This window comes from Lissotriton vulgaris, chromosome 2_1, assembly GCF_964263255.1.
Source record: "Lissotriton vulgaris chromosome 2_1, aLisVul1.2, whole genome shotgun sequence".
Taxonomy (NCBI): Eukaryota; Metazoa; Chordata; class Amphibia; order Caudata; family Salamandridae; genus Lissotriton; species Lissotriton vulgaris.
The window spans coordinates 201,982,369-201,999,752 of NC_141687.1; positions in this window are offsets into that span (position 1 = coordinate 201,982,369).

Consider the following 17,384-nt stretch of genomic DNA (forward strand, 5'->3'; position numbering starts at 1 on the left):
TGGCTAACACTAGTCACAATGGGAAAGGTCTCATCCTCACCCCCCTCTCGGGTGAGGTTTGGGGGAACATCTTCCCACCCCCTTGGGTTCTCCTCCGCTGCCCTGGCCCAGGCCGTTAGGGACTCAACAAACCCTGCCTTCCTCGTCTTCTTTGCAGGACGCAGCCCCCTAAGCCTACACTGTTCCCTAAGCTCCGCCATCTTAAACTGGAACAGTTTAGCCAGATCCAGCTCCATGGTTCCCTAGTTTTGGGTCACAAAAACTAGGCACAATAGACTTAAAACAATTTGAAAAATCAAAACAATGGATTAAAAACAGTTTAGTCCAAATTCGAAAAATCAAACTCAAAAGTTTTGTTCTAAGGCAATTTAGAGGATTTTTATAATCTTAATTATTCACTGAAAGGTGTACTTTTTAAACACAAGTCCTCATCCACACCGCTGAACACCGAATGTTGGAAAGTGGGTTATTGGTAGGGGCAAATGTAGGTCTGCCACTGGCAATAAGGCCACTAACTCATGATAGGACTCAGCATAGGTCTTAGAAAAGTAGTCCTTTGCTCAACCCTTGGTAACGTGGCTGCGAGCAGACAGGCTTAACTTCAAAGACAGGTATGTAAAGAATTTAAAAACACCATTTCAGTAAATAACTAAGACACCACACAAAAATAAAAATCCAACACCAATTTTTAACAATAGGTAATATTTTTATCTTTTAAATGACACCAAAACGAAAATAATCCACTGTAGGGAACCAGAGATATGAATTTTTAAAGATTAGTCACTTTCTAGAACTTAGAAACCAACAGTGCCCCTTTAAGTCATTTTGTTTTCTCTGTCAGGGATACACCTTTATAAAGTGTTCTGAAGATTTCTCACCACTGTAGTGGGCCGCCTTCTTCAGCAAGCGGGGTCCAGTTAGAACACCTTCCTGGCGTTCTGCTTGCAGGTCCCAAGTATCCAACACACAATCCAGGGTTCTGGAATCTCCAAGAGGGTCCTTGAAAGTGTGAAACTTCAATTCCGCAATCCACTTGAACAAAACCCTTACAAATCCACTGGTACTCCAGGCTACTCCAGGCTCAAGGATCCTGTTGACCAGTCGAAGGCCAAACATAATCCCCTATGGACTGCGTTTCCGCCGTTGGGATTATTATGTTGGTTTTAAGACAGGCTTTTCATGTCGGGAATTTTGACATGAAAACCCTGTCGGAAAGTGACTTTCGGAGCCCTTGGTAGGGCCCCCATGTCTCTGGTGCATCCAGTTAGGGGGCCAGGGTGTCACTTATGGTACCACTCCCTGTAAATCCCTGCACCGTGTGGCAGGCACCTTCAGGTGCGGGATTTACAGGAACTCCAATTTCTCTTTGGGAGCTTGTGCTGTAGACGATTTCCGACCGTTGCTCAAGCTCCCATAAAAAAATGGGAGTTTTTGCCCGCACCATGTGCTGTTGCATTGTAATAGGGTGTTCAGAACCGCCGACCTAAGGTCGGTCAGTTCCCAAAACGAAATGCTGTTCAGCTAACCCAAGTTCGTTCGACATCGTAATTAGGGCCATTGTGTGCAACAGGTGTGGATTCAGTTTTTAACACTGCCTTGTGTTGGAAACCTCTCAATTTGTCTAGCTGTTCAACCTAACATCAGGAAATGTCTTCACCCACTGGTTTTCACCTGAAATAATCAAACACATCAACCTGGTCTTGGAAATGACAGATTAAGGATGGTTGGGATTTAGAATATTGTACAATTCCCCTTGAACATGCCAACCGTAAAGGTCAGACCCTTCTTTTAATACACAAACATCAACACACAATGCTTTTTTTCCCTTCAAATAAATCAACCCATCAAACTGACCTTCAATCTCAATCTTTTTATTTCCATTCGACTCTTCAAATTTAAACCTTTAAGTACTTGGCATAAACTTCTTAAAAACTTGTGGATTAATCAACACAAAAGGTGATCCAGAATCAGCCATTAAGCACACACTCACACCATTAATTGCGACATTTCAATAAGGAGTTTTCCTCCTAAGAGGTTTCAACAATACAACACTGCCCTCAGCGTCCATATTATTCGAACTACCAGCAAACTCGTCCAATGTGTCATCACTAACTTCAACAGTTAATACCACATCACAACTATCCTCACTCTCATGCTCCAAACTGTATTCTTCCAACAGAGACACATACGCTTGCAATGTGTGCCTTACAATTACATTTAAAACACACTTGGCTGGGCAATTGTTTGCCGAGGCAACATGTGTAAGGCTATCACACTTAATCCATAAACTGCCTTCACTGGTTTTCATTTAATCTGTCTTGCTGTCTACATAATACTTACTTTTGGAGTTGTGTCCCTTCTCAACAGTATTGTGCTCCTCCTTTGCTTTCACTATATACACTTCTATATTGTTCCCTAGTTCGCAGGGCTTTGATATCTCCTTGAAGTAGGAATCTGAATTCTAGATTGGCCATGCAGTTATATTGCAGACTCAGGACCTGGATCCTCCATGGAGAGTAGATGTTCCTGAATTTTGCTGTTACAAATGTTCTTGATTAACCAGTCACGAATACTCTCATCTTTAGTTTCACAATAATTACAATTGACTGCCAATGTCCTCAATGCAGATACAAAACCATTAATAGATTCCCCATGCTGCTGAGACCTTTGAAATGGGTATGCCTCTCTACTGAAAAGTTATTTTTCATTGAAAATATTTTGTCGAATGTTTTGATGACTGAAAAATATTCATCCACCACTACAGATGCCACCACTCCGCCCGATGCACCCACTTCAACTAATTGTGTATATATTTCAATTAAAGGTAGTGTTTTCAAACTGAAAATGCTTTCAGGACCAACATTATTAATCAATAAAGCTTTTTTTCATATTGGTAAATGTATCACCATAGAAAGCAACTAAACATGCCTCAAAACCTCGTTGCCAGTGAAACGTAGTATAATCAAACAAAAAGGATGTCTCTGGTGAGGAAGTTTATTAATCCACGTATCTGACGCTGCGACCAATAATACACCGTCCTCCTACTCCTTACCAACTGTCACCCTCAACATTCCACCCCACGCATTTCTCCAAAGTTGTGTGTTACAGTTCCAAGCACTTACATCACTTAGAACCCCACAAACGGCACACCAAACTGGACTAAGTACAAGGCTTTCTGTATACTTGACTTGCAGGGTAGCGAGGATGAGCAGTCACAGGTTTCTTAGGGAGGTAGTGTGGAGTGCACGAGCTCAGAACTCAACAATCAATCAGCAGACACAATAGCTTCAATGCCCACTGATAGTCTTTTTAAGGAAAGAAATTAAGTTTTAATCTCACAGCAGCACTAAACACTCAACAATTCAATCCCATGCAGAGCAGTGTTCCTGGTCACAATTCTCCCTTGAGGTGCTACACCCATTGAGTCCCCTCTTGCTAATCTCTCCAGAGAGACCATCAGTAGTCTTGCCCTTCCATGCAAATTAGGGGGAAAGCACCTACCAGGCTCAGGTGCAGTGTTGTCGCACACCACAAGTCAAATGTGCACTCAGTTCATGTTTCAGGAATTCTTGCAGGTGGTGGTTTTGCAGATAACGAATTTGTCTCTTACATTCCTTCAGGGCAGATCCCATGGCCTTGCCATCCTCCCACAGGTGGATAAAAGCGATGATTGAAGGGAGCCTTAAGGACTGCTGAGGAAGCAAGATGCAGCCAGCGTGTATGTGCACACATCCACCTTGGCTCAGTTCATAGATCAGTGGCGGCTCCGGCGCTTATGCACAGGTGCCGGCTGGTTGCTGTAGCCCATCTGGCATTTTTTTTTTTTAAAACAGGACAGTGGTCCCTAGACAAAGGAAGATTATTGAGTAAATAAATATAGGCTAAATAGACACTATATTCTTTGTCCAGCCGGACAGATTTATTTTCTAGTAAGCAATCTTCAAGACTTTTTTTAAAAAGTGTTAACAGCCCATCTGGCAACAGACATGATGCTAAGGCTGACTGGGCTACCTGGCTTTCACCTAAACAGGTTCAGATCCTCACAGTCACCCCAGCAAGTGCTGTCCGGATCAACCAAGGTAGTCATCACAGCAGTTAAAACCCTGATCAAGCCTTCGAAACCTCAAAAGCTTGTAGTGATTCCAGTCAGGACCCTTCTTGTGTGACTGGGGGGGACCATGTGCAGCATAGGTTGCTCCTAGCTTCATACTCGGGAAGGCCACTTTCTCCTGGGTTCCGTCAGTCCCAGGTACAAACTGTTTTTCTCCTCCTGGACAGTCTCTATTCTTGTAGGACCAGGCAGACATTTTCTCTCTCAGAAAGCAGGAAGTCTTCTAGGCACTAGAAATGCTCCTCCAGCAGAATCTATTGACTTCAGGTGATTTGCCTTCACCTCTGGCAGACTGGCTGTCAGGCAGACAACAACCCTGGTCCCACAGAAGTCCTTTGTGTACTCTGCAGAACACTCCCTTCTTTGGCCATGAAGGACTTCAAACTGTGACAAAGAAGGGTGGTTTGGATCCACATGTATACACATTTTCCCCAATGTATACACATTTTCTAGACAGAGAATTCGGATACACTATCTTCAACAAGAACTGTGTTGAGGTGGGTCTTGTTCCTAGTGTCCTTATCAGGCTGCTTTCCAGAAATATCCTGTGTGCAGAGTGCTGTTTCTCACAGCAGTTAGCACTCGGTTGCATCCAAACAAGAGCACTCACAGCACATGCACAAGGTAGTGTGAGGTATCAGACCTGGACCGTCAGCAGCCTCTATGTAGCGCTAATCAGGAATATACAAACAGGCAGGTCTGACCTAGAAGTGGCCTTGCCTAACACAACAGAAACTGCAGTCCCAACCCTCATACCTACCATCAATTAAATACCAGTGCTCAGGAAGACAGAATCAGCAGACCCCTGCCAACACCTTCTATAGAGCAAACCTAATCAAAAGGCAGCAAAGCGCTGAATAGGTTGTAAGACAAGCAAAAAGTCAATGAGTGATAGGAGAGGAAGCTGTGCGATGCCAAACCAGGGGCATCCACAGTGGCTGCCATTGGCTTCAGTACTCAGACTCGAAAGCTAGGTATGCTACCACTATCACTTCATGTGATACACCCAAGACAGGGACAGTATCTATCTGTCAACTATGAGGACTTGCCTGTTTTGCCCCTCCAGGTTACAGAACAGTTCCACAGCACATAGTGAGGAACAAGTCTATTCACAGACTTATATTACAACACTAGACCCAAAATAAAAGTCCGAAAAACGGACACTCACACAGTTGGGCACTTAGAGCACACAATGCATCCATATACCAGAGGACACATTCTCATCCCAACATTCAGTCTGGTAGAGCTCCGGGGCATGAAGCCTGATTAGTTGGGAAATCGGACACTCAATGGACAGGCATTATAAATAATGGGGTAACCCAATAAGTCAAGATGGACCTGGGTATAGACAGGAATGTAGAGGTGGTCCGTGACCAATTATTTAGAAAGTAGAGTTCAAGTCTTTAACCCCTTTACTGCGGCGGCTATTCCGCCGCAGTGCTAAGGGGGCGGGGCAGAAGAGCGGCGGGCGCATGCTGGTGACGGAACCGCTCCGTCACCAGCGTCGGTTGCGCTGTGCTTATGATAGAGCGGTTTCGTCATGGCCCCGCCCGCTCATTAGAACGCCCAGCGCAGGCGCGGAATTCGCACCACGCAGGCGCGTCGCGCGGGCCATGACGGAACCGCTCCGTCATCAGCACAGCGCCACGGCGGCTGATGACGGAGCGGTTCCGTCATCAGCAGGGGAGGGGTTAAACAGTCTGTATTGTGTACAGTACTTCAATACTGATATTAGATATCTCAATGAAATATACAATTATACTCAATTCTAATTTAAGAGTACATGTATTGAGAAACCATACAAGTAGCAATAGAAGCGCCAAAACCCAAAATCATTCATAAAACATTTATTAATTCTCTGGGTAAACTGATTGTTCAATCACAATAGGTTGCGTGCGGAAAAGAGAAAAAAGTTGGGGAGTGGTTCCCGACTTGACATTCTGTTGTTTTACCTCCGGGGCCACCCTTGATTAACCCACAGTCATGTCATACATAGACCCCAGTGCCACTCAACTACCCGCATGCGCCACATTATCCATTGGATTACGCATGCTACTTGGCCTAGACTTCGCTAATTGTACATATTGTTTATGCCCACTATAGTTTGTAGTTTTCCATCTATAATCTGCCACCATACTGCACCTCCAGTCACGCTACACGTTGAGGGGGCATATTAGTATTACTCCTTCCACACCTATTAGCTCACGCATCAAGTTGCACGATATCCTTGTATATATGTATAGGATGACTCTTTTGTATCTATCTGCCCCTTAGGACAGTGATTCTGATCACACTCATCATTAACGGATGAAGTAAATCATGGTGTTTGAGTGACAAGACAACATCGAAATCAGTGCCTCTGGTGCAAATGGGCCACTGGCCTTCACTTTTGGACTTCTAACCTGAGTAGCCAGTCCTGGCACCAGGATTAGGTCAGTGTTTTACCACTTGACCTTACTTTTGTGACCACACACATAGCGCCTCCTCTAATTTAGCACTTTCACCCGTAGGTTGCCATATCCCGTCCTGATGAGGACTCGCAGCTGAGGCCCAAATTTCCCTCCTTGCATCAGTCAAGTCGAAACGTTGACGCCTTCCACTGTAAAAGACCTGTATCTGCTCCCCTCTTGATATCCCTTGAAGATGCATTTGGTGCTCGGTGTACATTTACAGATTACATGTAAATTAATGTTGTACATCGAACATGTCTTGTGTAACTGGTTTGGACCACCAGTGGTTCAAAAGTATTGAATTATAATTCTCCTTATTCCTTCGATTTGCACTTCTATCACCCACCACTACCACTCCCCAACTTTTTTCCCTTTTCCGCGCGCAACCAATTGTGATTGAACAATCAGTTTACCCAGAGAATTAATAAATGTTTTATGGATGATTTTGGGTTTTGGCGCTTGTATTGCTACTTGTGTGGTTTCTCAATACATGTACTCTTAAATTAGAATTGAGTATAATTGTATAGTTCATTGAGATATCTAATATCAGTATTGTAGTACTGGACACAATACAGACTGTTTAAAGACGTGAACTCTACTTTCTAAATAATTAGTCATGGACCAGCTCTTCATTCCACTCAATGGACAGGATCAGGACTTACTCTGCTAGCCAAGATCGGGCCATCATTTAAACTTCAGTGCTTAGCAGTGACGTGTTGCTATGAGGAGCAATCATCAGGGGGCTTGCCCTCCTATATATGAGTATTAGGGCGGGATGATAGAGATTCCCCACTCCCCTCACTTCATTAAACATTTTCAGAAATCTTGCGCCACCTCTTGAATCCCAAGATTTTAACTGGGCCTATTGTCTGAGGACCTCTCATATGGTTTTAGATTCCTTTGCCATTTCCATTCCAATCTTTATTTCGATCTAGCGATCATCAAAGATATACAGATAGTGAAATCATAAAAGAGCATTCATATAAAATACACAGTTACACATTTGTCAATTCATCATCACATTACGATACAAGGATTAATGATAAAACTAGGTTGTATGAAAAGCAAGTTCTGCTTTCAAGAGACGGTTGCGAATAAACCACATGGCTGTAAGGTTTTAGTTTCCTTTGCAATAGGAGCCTGTCTAGCAAGTTTGAGCTCATTAAATATGTGCCATTGCAGTCTCCCAGGTGTCTACCTATGCCCTGCACTGTATTTCTAGCCTGTGATTGGCCTAGCGAACACTGCACTGCCTTGGACCACAGACCTGGAGGCATCCACACCAACCCCAACCAATTAAACTCCACAGCGCTCTTTTTCAGCCAGGCAATCAATTTCCAAATTTTGTCATCAAACTTATACAACCTTTGTTTTGTGTCTATATATTGGATCCTGGCTGCATATGTCGTGCGTCACCGATATTCCTCTCTCGTTGGGGTGAGCTTACGCCTGCTCCAAGTCGAACAGAGGATCCTGAATGGACATTTCTGGTACCAAGATCTCCCCTTTCACTAGTCTAATCAACTCTGCTTGCTTCCTCTCTTTCTAATCTGTATGGGCTAGAGCATGAACGTTGCACAGGGTGACAAATTGCATAAACTAAAGTACGTTTCCTTTGGGTTTTTGAAGTATAGTTTTTCTTTGTACAGAGAGGGTTTCCAGAGCAAATGAAAGGCATCCTGCATACAGCCCCATGTCTCATAAAAATCATGAAGAGGTTCTACCATATCACCCAAGGCTGGACGAACTACACGGGCTCACCTTCCAGCCCATCATCTTTTCAAGACCAGATGCACTATATAGATGACCAATAGAAAAGGCATGCCTGCATAGCTGGCCAAGAAAAAAATCAACCCCAGGAAACATCATCATACACGAAGCAAGAACATCGCCAGGCCGGAATAAAACTTGCAAAAAAAGGCGAGAAGACGAGTCTCGAACTATTTCCGCGGATCTTGAACATTGCTGTCAACTTGAAAATGGCCTCAACTCTCCTGTTATTCAGAAACGATTTAAAAGTTCACTTCTTCAAAGCACACTAACGGCCACATGCATCATTGTTGCCGTTTGCAATTTCTTAATTGCGAAAATTAAGGAATCGCAATTCAGAAATCGCAAAAGGCTATGCAAGAAATCGAAATTTTGTTTGCGATTTCTAAAAATTCCTTAATTGCGATTCACAATTTGCGAATCACAAATAAGGAATCCCTTCCCATTGATTCCTACGGGCCAAGAGGCCCATAGGAATCAATGGGAAGTCATTCTCAATTTGCGATTAGCAATTTGCGAATCGCAAATTGAGAATGCAATTTCAAGGGTGCAGGGGGGGTCCAAAGGACCCCCCCTGCACCCCTGAAATATAACTTTAAGTGCATTTTTCACACACACATGCCCCAAGGGCATGTGTGTGTGTAAAATGAAACATTCAAAAATTCACTTTTGTGCATTTTTGAAAGTTTTCGCAAATTACCATGAAGGTCAACTTCATGGTAATTTACCAATCCCTATTTGCAAATTCGCAAATTTAAAATGTTCATGCATTGCATTTAAGAAATCTCAAATTGCGATTTCTTAAATGCAATCGCAATTTTAGAAATCGCAACATGATTGCGATTTCTAAAATTGCGAAAAACATGACGTATCCCAATTTTGTCAATTGCATTCGCAAACGGCCGAAAATTGCGATTCGCACCGTTTGCGAATGCAATTGACAATGATGCATGTGCCTAAATACCTCTAAAAAAATTGGATTAATCATCTACAAATGTGTACATGTTTCAAGCCTATATCTCTCGTCTATGTTCAATCATCTGTCGCTCTTTTTCTAGGTTTGTATTCTACAAATATACATAGATACAGGGCCGATCGGTAAAAGTACCTGTTGTTTAAGAAAAGTGTTCGCAGGAATCAATCTTTTCATGCTGCAGGACTGAAACTGTCTCCACGCATAAGGCTAAAAATATCTTTCAATTTAGGAAGCAGATTAGAACATTGCTATTCTGATTCATCTAAATGCTCTGATCTCTGAGGCGCTCAGATGTCTAATTTCAGTCTCTGCAAATGCTATATAAAAAGAAATATGATGCTCACGACTATTAGTATTCATTCTAAACTAGTGGCTTTAGATAAAGTCAATATACAGTTAACCAGGAGCTGCTGATGATATTTGAGAGTTTATCTCAGTGAGGCAATAGCAAAGCACTGGAGGTGGCACCACAGAGTTGAGAGATGTGGATTGGGCAGAGGTGACCTTCAAAATGTTAGAGGCTTGATGCTTTTCGCATGGCACTTTCTGGCATTGGTGTGGCCCTTAGAAAGCTTGCAGGTGCATGCATCTCTGAATCAGATGGAGGTTGTGATGAGAGAGTGTTCGCGTGTGTGTGAATGCGTGCGTGTGTGTGTGTGTTAGAACTGGTCCAGGTGGAATGCAAGAGGATCGCAGAGGTGCTCCACTTGCTCAAACATGAAGCACGGCTAAATCAATAAGGAAATATGCAGGGCTTTAAGTGGGCCAGGTCCCTTCGGGTTTCAGACTTGCTAGTTATTAAAACATTGAAATAGGTCCCTTTCTGGTCCTCTATTCATTTCCTTAACTTCACTTGCAAAAAGCACTGATCGATTTCTGCACAATGATTGTAAAAGATCATTTAGGTAATACATGTGATTTAGGAGGGTTTTTCAGTTTTATATTGCACAAACTCAACCAAAAGGTATTTTGAGGGTTTTGCATGAGCATCAGTAACATTACACAAGGTAATGTTCATTTTTTGAGGCACAGGGAGATAAAGTGATTTGCCCAGAATCACAGGATTTTGAGCCAATGCTGAAACTCAAACTCGGTTCCCCAGTTCCAAAGTCGGAAGTTCTGACCGCTATGCCACATTTTCTGTATATATTTCACATTTTACTTAATCTTGCATTTCCTATGAGTGGTGTGGTTGTTAATGTTGGAAATAATCCTACTGCACACAGTGGCATGAATAGGATCTTTGGGTTGGGAATCCGGTCCGTGTTTTACGGAGAGCAGAGCAGAGCGCTAGCTAGGAGAAGCTGAGTTCGAGGTGCGGCGGCCAGGCAGCTAGTCGGCTGCTGAAGAATTTCTGAATACTCTGCCGCTATTGAATACCTTGCTGAGCCGACGGGCTGAGACGCTGTGTTGTAGCTGTCTTCTGGAGCCTGCCCTCCCACCCACCCGCCAGCCTGCAGAGACGGTAACCACCGCATATCGACCGCAGCTGCAGCCGGTGAGATAGAGGCTGGATTACTGGCTGGATTACTGCAGCAGTAAGCGGTAAGCCGGCGGCGGCGGCGGCGGTGAGTTTGGGGAGGAGGAGGAGGAGGAGAACGTTGTGATCACGTCCCCTCACCGCAAGCAAACAGCAAGAAGCAGTGGGGGGAGAGGACTAAGAGTGGCTGGAAGTGGGCCATTTTTTTGTAAAGTGATCAGCAGGTATTAGCCCGGTTTTTCTACTTGCCTGCAGCACTCCTGTCCTCTCCCAGGCCCCCCCAGTGGCAGCATTCAACCCACTTGCCCCTCCGTTCCATTTTTCCGGCCACAACCACAACGGGAGCTAATTGTTGTTATTACTTGTAAGTTCCGTGGCCAGTCACAGGAGGGAGCTCTTGAGCTGAAGTTGGATTAGAAGTTGGATTAGAAAACGTTATATATGAAAAGGGACGATCACACACCATTGGATCACTCTTGTTTTTTTATTTTTATTTTTTTATACCTGGTAAAACTGTCTTTCAGAAGTGTCAGCTAAAGACAGAAGTCTCTATACCTTGCAAGTCACTCGATACAGCCCGCAAAATCGTAATTGCACCTCGCTATCCTCCCTGACGGCAGCTATTCCTATTAGAGGGGTAGATAGGCTTGGGAGGTGGGGGTGTGCAGGTGGAGTGGGACTGGAGGTGTAGTGGCACAACGGACACCAGGATACCAGGTACCAAGTCACCAAGGTACCAGTCTGCCAGGCTTACCATTTAATAGACCTAGAGAATGAGATCTGGGAAACTGCGTCTCAATATAAGTGCTAGTACAAGAGAAGACGAAGAAAACCGGAACCAGGGCTCAAATAAGTCAAGTAAAAAAAGGAAGAGGATGGCACAACAAAGAGAGAGACTAGTGTCGGCGCCTGAGCTTTCAACTCCTTGCTCAAAACAACGTAATAAAGGGATTCAAAATTTCTTTTCGCCAAAGGACCACATGACGTCAACCTACGGGCGAACGCAGGAACAAGCCCTCCAATCAAGCCCAATCACACCGGCACCATGCGTAAAAGAGAACGTGCAACTCCAACCAAATAGTATAAAGGAGAAGAATAAGGATTCACAGGACACCCACAGTGAGAGCTGTCCAATTAACAATTCACCTGATAAAAAACAAACTCCTCATTCTCCAGACAAGCAAAAAAGTAACACTGTCTGCGGTAATCTCATCGTGGCAATAGCCCAAATAAACAAGAACGCCTCTCAACCTCAGGAAAGTGACAAGGAAATAAAGTCCATGGACAAGGACAAGAAGGAAGAAGTAACACCAAGGAACAAATTGGTGGCGGGTCAAATTGCCGTACAGGAAGACTCATGGCCTACTTCCTTCTCCCTACCTGATGACATAAGCTTGGACATTCAAACGGGAATGGGAAAAAACACCGAACCCCAGTTACAAGTACATATAAAGCCCAGCCAAGGTTCACATGACACCTACAGATCACAAGAACATGTGAAAAATGGACCAGGGTGTAATGGAAGACTGGAATCGACACCCTTGCACCCAAGTGTCGACTCCCACGAACGGGACAAAGATCGAAATAAAAATATTGGATGGACTAATAACATTCTAAACCAGGAATCTCCAATTACGATATCTTCAATGAGCAGGTCAGATGAAGATATAAATGTCCAGGAAACATCGCCCAAAGAAGAAGCCAGGTCTCCATGGAGCAAAACACTATTAAACACCTTAGACCAGGCAATTAAAGCTCTGAATTTCCAGTCGGACAAAATGGACGTTCAAATTGACCTAATAAATCTCATAGCAAGCCATATCTCTGGCATTAACATCAGGCTGGACCATATGGCAACCTTGCTCCAAGGGAGGGCTGATAAGGGTCCCTGTACAGAGACTATCCAACCAAGCTGTGTTTGTGGGAAATTAGTGGATAATATGTCAAACTTACCATTAATACTAAATGACATATTAAGGGCGGTCCAGGCATCAATGGACACAAAACATATCACCAAAACTACGAGCAATATTGAGATAACAAAATCAAATGTGGAACTTGGAAGCCAACACATAGCAATAGATTCTACTCAAAACAGCTATGTAGAGGAAGAAACAAGCAATCAGTGTAAAGAAAAATCTGACAACGAACAAGGTCAAATAGAGGAAGCACAACACGCAACAACCCAGTCTAAAATCAAGTTAACAAAAAGACAAAGGAAGCGCGCAAGAAAAGGGAGGGTTCAACTTAAATTCCAACCTTCAACAGATACTCACACCTATCCCATCTTCCATCACACCGCTAATAGGAAAATTAAACCAACACCTGAAGTAACTGTCTCAAAACATATCAACACGCCCCCGGTTCATACAAACCAGTCAAATGCAGTGAAAGGGTCCAGCCTGAGTACAGAATCCTCACCCCTTCAAACCTCCCCAAAACCAAGCCAGATACAAGGGATCACACAACTGAAAAATCAGATAAAGAAACAAAAAAAACCTCCAGGAACACAGGAGAAAGACAAGACGCAAGATGAGTCTGATGAAAGGGTCTTAAATAAAGAAGTCAATGTAAATCAGATAGTAATGATCCACCAGACAGACGAAACGCAATCACTTCGGGTCAAATCAACAAACCAGGAACCAATGCACCAAAATGGCCCAATCCTCGTAGATACTGAACAAAACATAACAGATATACATAACCAAAGTCAATCCATAAAAAGAGTAGACGAAATGGTACATAAAAGATCACCAATAAAAATAAACTTAAACGAAGATGGACGAACCTGCAGTATTTATCAAACAAACAAACAAACAAGGTCCACACACATATCACAAAATTCGAACATCGATAAAAATACGGACAGGACTAATGAACCGACCACCTATCTGAAAAGAATGGACGGTTCACACGAAGACCTAATAATAAAATCACTAAGCCAAGGGAAAAGAATAATCACAATACAGGAACCGATAAAAAATATAAACCTAGAACAAGAGACACAAGTTAAAATGAGTTCACAATTACAAGCAGAAACAAAAAACAAACTGACATTTATACCGGAATACCAGACATCAGGACCCCAAGATTTTCTTAACAGAGGCAATATAATGAGGCTATTAAGAGAAATCCCAGAATTAAATGACATAGAATCTCAAGATCTTTTGTCAGTAGAATTTAGATGCACCAAAAACACGTCAGAGGTGGAAGAGTCATTAACCACCTGGTCAACCAAAGAAATAGTGGATAGAATATGTGAAAGGAGTTTGTCATTTGAAGCCTGGGGCATTAAACTGAGGCGAGACGATCGGGAAAAATATCCATTTCCACTTTTAAAAAATCTAACTATATGTAAAAAGTCAAAGACAGAGGGGAATAGCCAAAAATCATGTTTAAAAGGAGCGTGTGCGGTATCTCCGCAAAAAAATACACCACAAAGTAGACACGAAATTGCAGTGGCCCAAGGAGGCGCCCATGAACAGGCAATTGACTGGACCTGGGTGGCTTCGGCCTTGAGCAAAAAATGCTCCTAACACGATGAGTCACTTAGAAAAAGACACCACGTTAAACCAACGGATAATAGTTGATAATCAAGTGGAATCCATTACAGCGAAACCGCATACGATCAGCCTCTGTTCCTGGAACGTCCACGGTTTCAACAGCTTGTGTCACGACCACGAAACTGCAAATTTCTTGGATCAACATGACTTAATACTGCTACAAGAAACCTGGAACCTGCGCCAAATCTCCATCCCGGGATATATCGAATTTCACGTCCTCGCCGAAAAACCTTCTAACTTTGGTCACCCTAGAGGAGGCCTATCGACGTACATCTCCCAACAACACAGATGGCATACGGAAAAAGTAGACTCTATGGTAAACTGGATACAAGTAGTAAAACTCACGGGAAAGTTGGTCTCCGGTTCATGTCCCTGTAATCTTCTATTGCTTAATGTTTATGTTCATCCGGAAAAGAAGGAGAAAAATGAAAAACTGATTACTTTACTAACTTTGATCAGGGCTTTGCAAACCACTCATGAGGCGTACTCCATGATTATATCAGGTGATTTCAATAGCAATCTAACAAAAGAGGAGAAAACAATGCAAGCTCTTGAAGAACTGGGCCTTTTCATCCTAAATAAGAAAGTCAGTGGGGATAGTGGCATACCTATAACCTTCTTAAGCGGTAACCGAAAGTCATCAATAGACTTTACAATACTGAGTTACAACCTGTTATCAACGGTGAGTGCATTTTCAGTGGAGCAACGTGTGGAAAGTGACCACTTCCCTCTAATTACCAAAATGTTAATGACGGTTACTAAGACGGAAAAACAAAACACCGTCATCCAGTATACTGAAAAATTCAATCTACGTAAACTAAAATGGAGAGGAAAGGATCTAAAACCAACAATGGATAAACTCAAAAATAAACTGCTTAGTTTAACACCGGAAGTAAAAGAAAACCTGGTAAAAACATGGGAACACCTATGTGAAGCAGTAACAAGAAATCCACCACGATCAGATCAAAATTCAATAAGACTTAAAACTGGCAAAAAGCCTTGGTACACAACTACCCTAAGGGAAGAAAAAAGAAAAATAGCAAGAGAAGTCCGCAAGCAGGCACTATTGATAAAAAGTGGTAAAAAAACAAACAAATCGGAATTGAAAGCTATGCGGAAGAAATATAAGATCATGCTGAGTAGCGCAAAAAAACTGTACCAAGAGGAAATGTGGACTAACCTGCTAATCGCTAGCAAACACAAAAATGCCAGAACATTTTGGGGTATTATCAATAAACTGACAAGGGGGAACACCCTAAAACAGGAGGCAGGTATCGGAGAAAGTGTATGGACCCAGCATGTCGAAAAGATGTTCAGTGACAGGTCGGGAGGTAAGAAAAGTTACTGTAAATTGGAGTGCAAAGTATGCATTAGAAACAGCGAACATGCAGAAAACTTGATAGGAAAACAAGTTAATGCACTAGGAGACAAGCTGAAGCAATCGATGGGTAGTGGAAACGAGAACAATCCTGAACACTCACAGCTCAGCAAATCAGAAAAACTACCGAACGCTGTGACCGACACCCTAGTAACAACAGCCCAGCTCAAAGATAAGATAATTCGCCTGAAAAAAGAGGGTGCGGCGGGTCCAAACGGGCTTCCAAATGCTATCTTTAAATATTTACCAGAATTTTGGGCAGAATACTTAACTCCACTCTTTAATGCAATCTACAATCAGAACAAACCACCAAGATCCTGGACCGGGAGCATAATTCACCCCATTTTTAAACAAGGTGACCACAACGAGCCAGGGAATTACAGGTTGATATCGCTAATGGATGTCGAGGCAAAACTATATGGATCATGCCTATTATCACTCCTTCAGGACTGGATGGAAGATACGAACATAATACCAATGTTCCAAACTGGTTTCCGGCCAAGGACGGGTACTCTGACAAACTTGACAACCCTGGCGCTCTTGAAAGAAAAAGCAGCAAAAAGGGGAACAAGACTGTATGCTTGCTTTATAGACCTGCGAGCAGCCTTTGATAAAGTGAACAGAGCCCGGCTATGGGAAAAATTAAGATCATGGGGTATCCCGAAGAAGTTATTGGAGGCTATTATAGTCCTGCACAGCAACACCTGGGCTCGAGTAAAACTGGGAGATGGTAGCAGCGTAACGGCCGAAATAAGAACACAACAGGGCCTAAAACAAGGCTGCGTACTGGCCCCAAGTCTATTCAACCTATACATGGCAGATATAGTCAACCACATGGAGATCGGGGAATGCCATCCACCCCACATGTCAAAAATCCCTATCCCTTTCCTGCAGTATGCAGATGACATTGTTGTTCTGAGCCAAACACCGATAGGGCTGCAAAGATCGATCAACAACTTGACAACTTATTTGGAGCACGAAAGCCTGGAACTGAATAAAGATAAAACTAAAGTTGTTCGCATTGTGGATCCAAAAAAGCAAGTATTTAAATGGTATGCAAATAGTTCTCCAATAAAGGAGGAAACATCATACAAATACTTAGGTCTGAAACTGGGGCGAGGTCCGACGAACAAAGAACATAAAACCGAGCTAAAAGCAAAAACACAGTCTTTGATCTATGCATACCGGCAATTACAAAAGAAACTAAGTTGCCCAAATTATTCACACCTGCTGAAAGTAATAAAAGCTCAAACCTTACCAACCTTGTCATACGCATTGGCCACCTGGTGTGGCAAAGAAGCAGGGCTGCTAAACAGCCTACAAACAAAAGTATACAAGGCAGTCTTAAACCTACCAAATTCGTCGGCTCCGGCGCAGGTCCGTCTAGAATTTGGTCTTCTAAATCAGAAGTTTCGCAGTATGGGAACTTTTGTGAAACTCTGCCATAAAATACGTTTGTCGGAAGCCAACTCATTGGACAATCTGTGCTGGAAAGAAATCGAAACCCAGCAGAAACAGCAAGTTTTAAACAGTTGGGGAGGTTACCTGTCTCAATCCCTAAATTGCATAGGAATTGAAGAAACTTGGGACATGAAGCCAGATAGATCCACCTTTGATAAAATTGTAAACAATGCGGTAAAATGGGAATCCTACCTC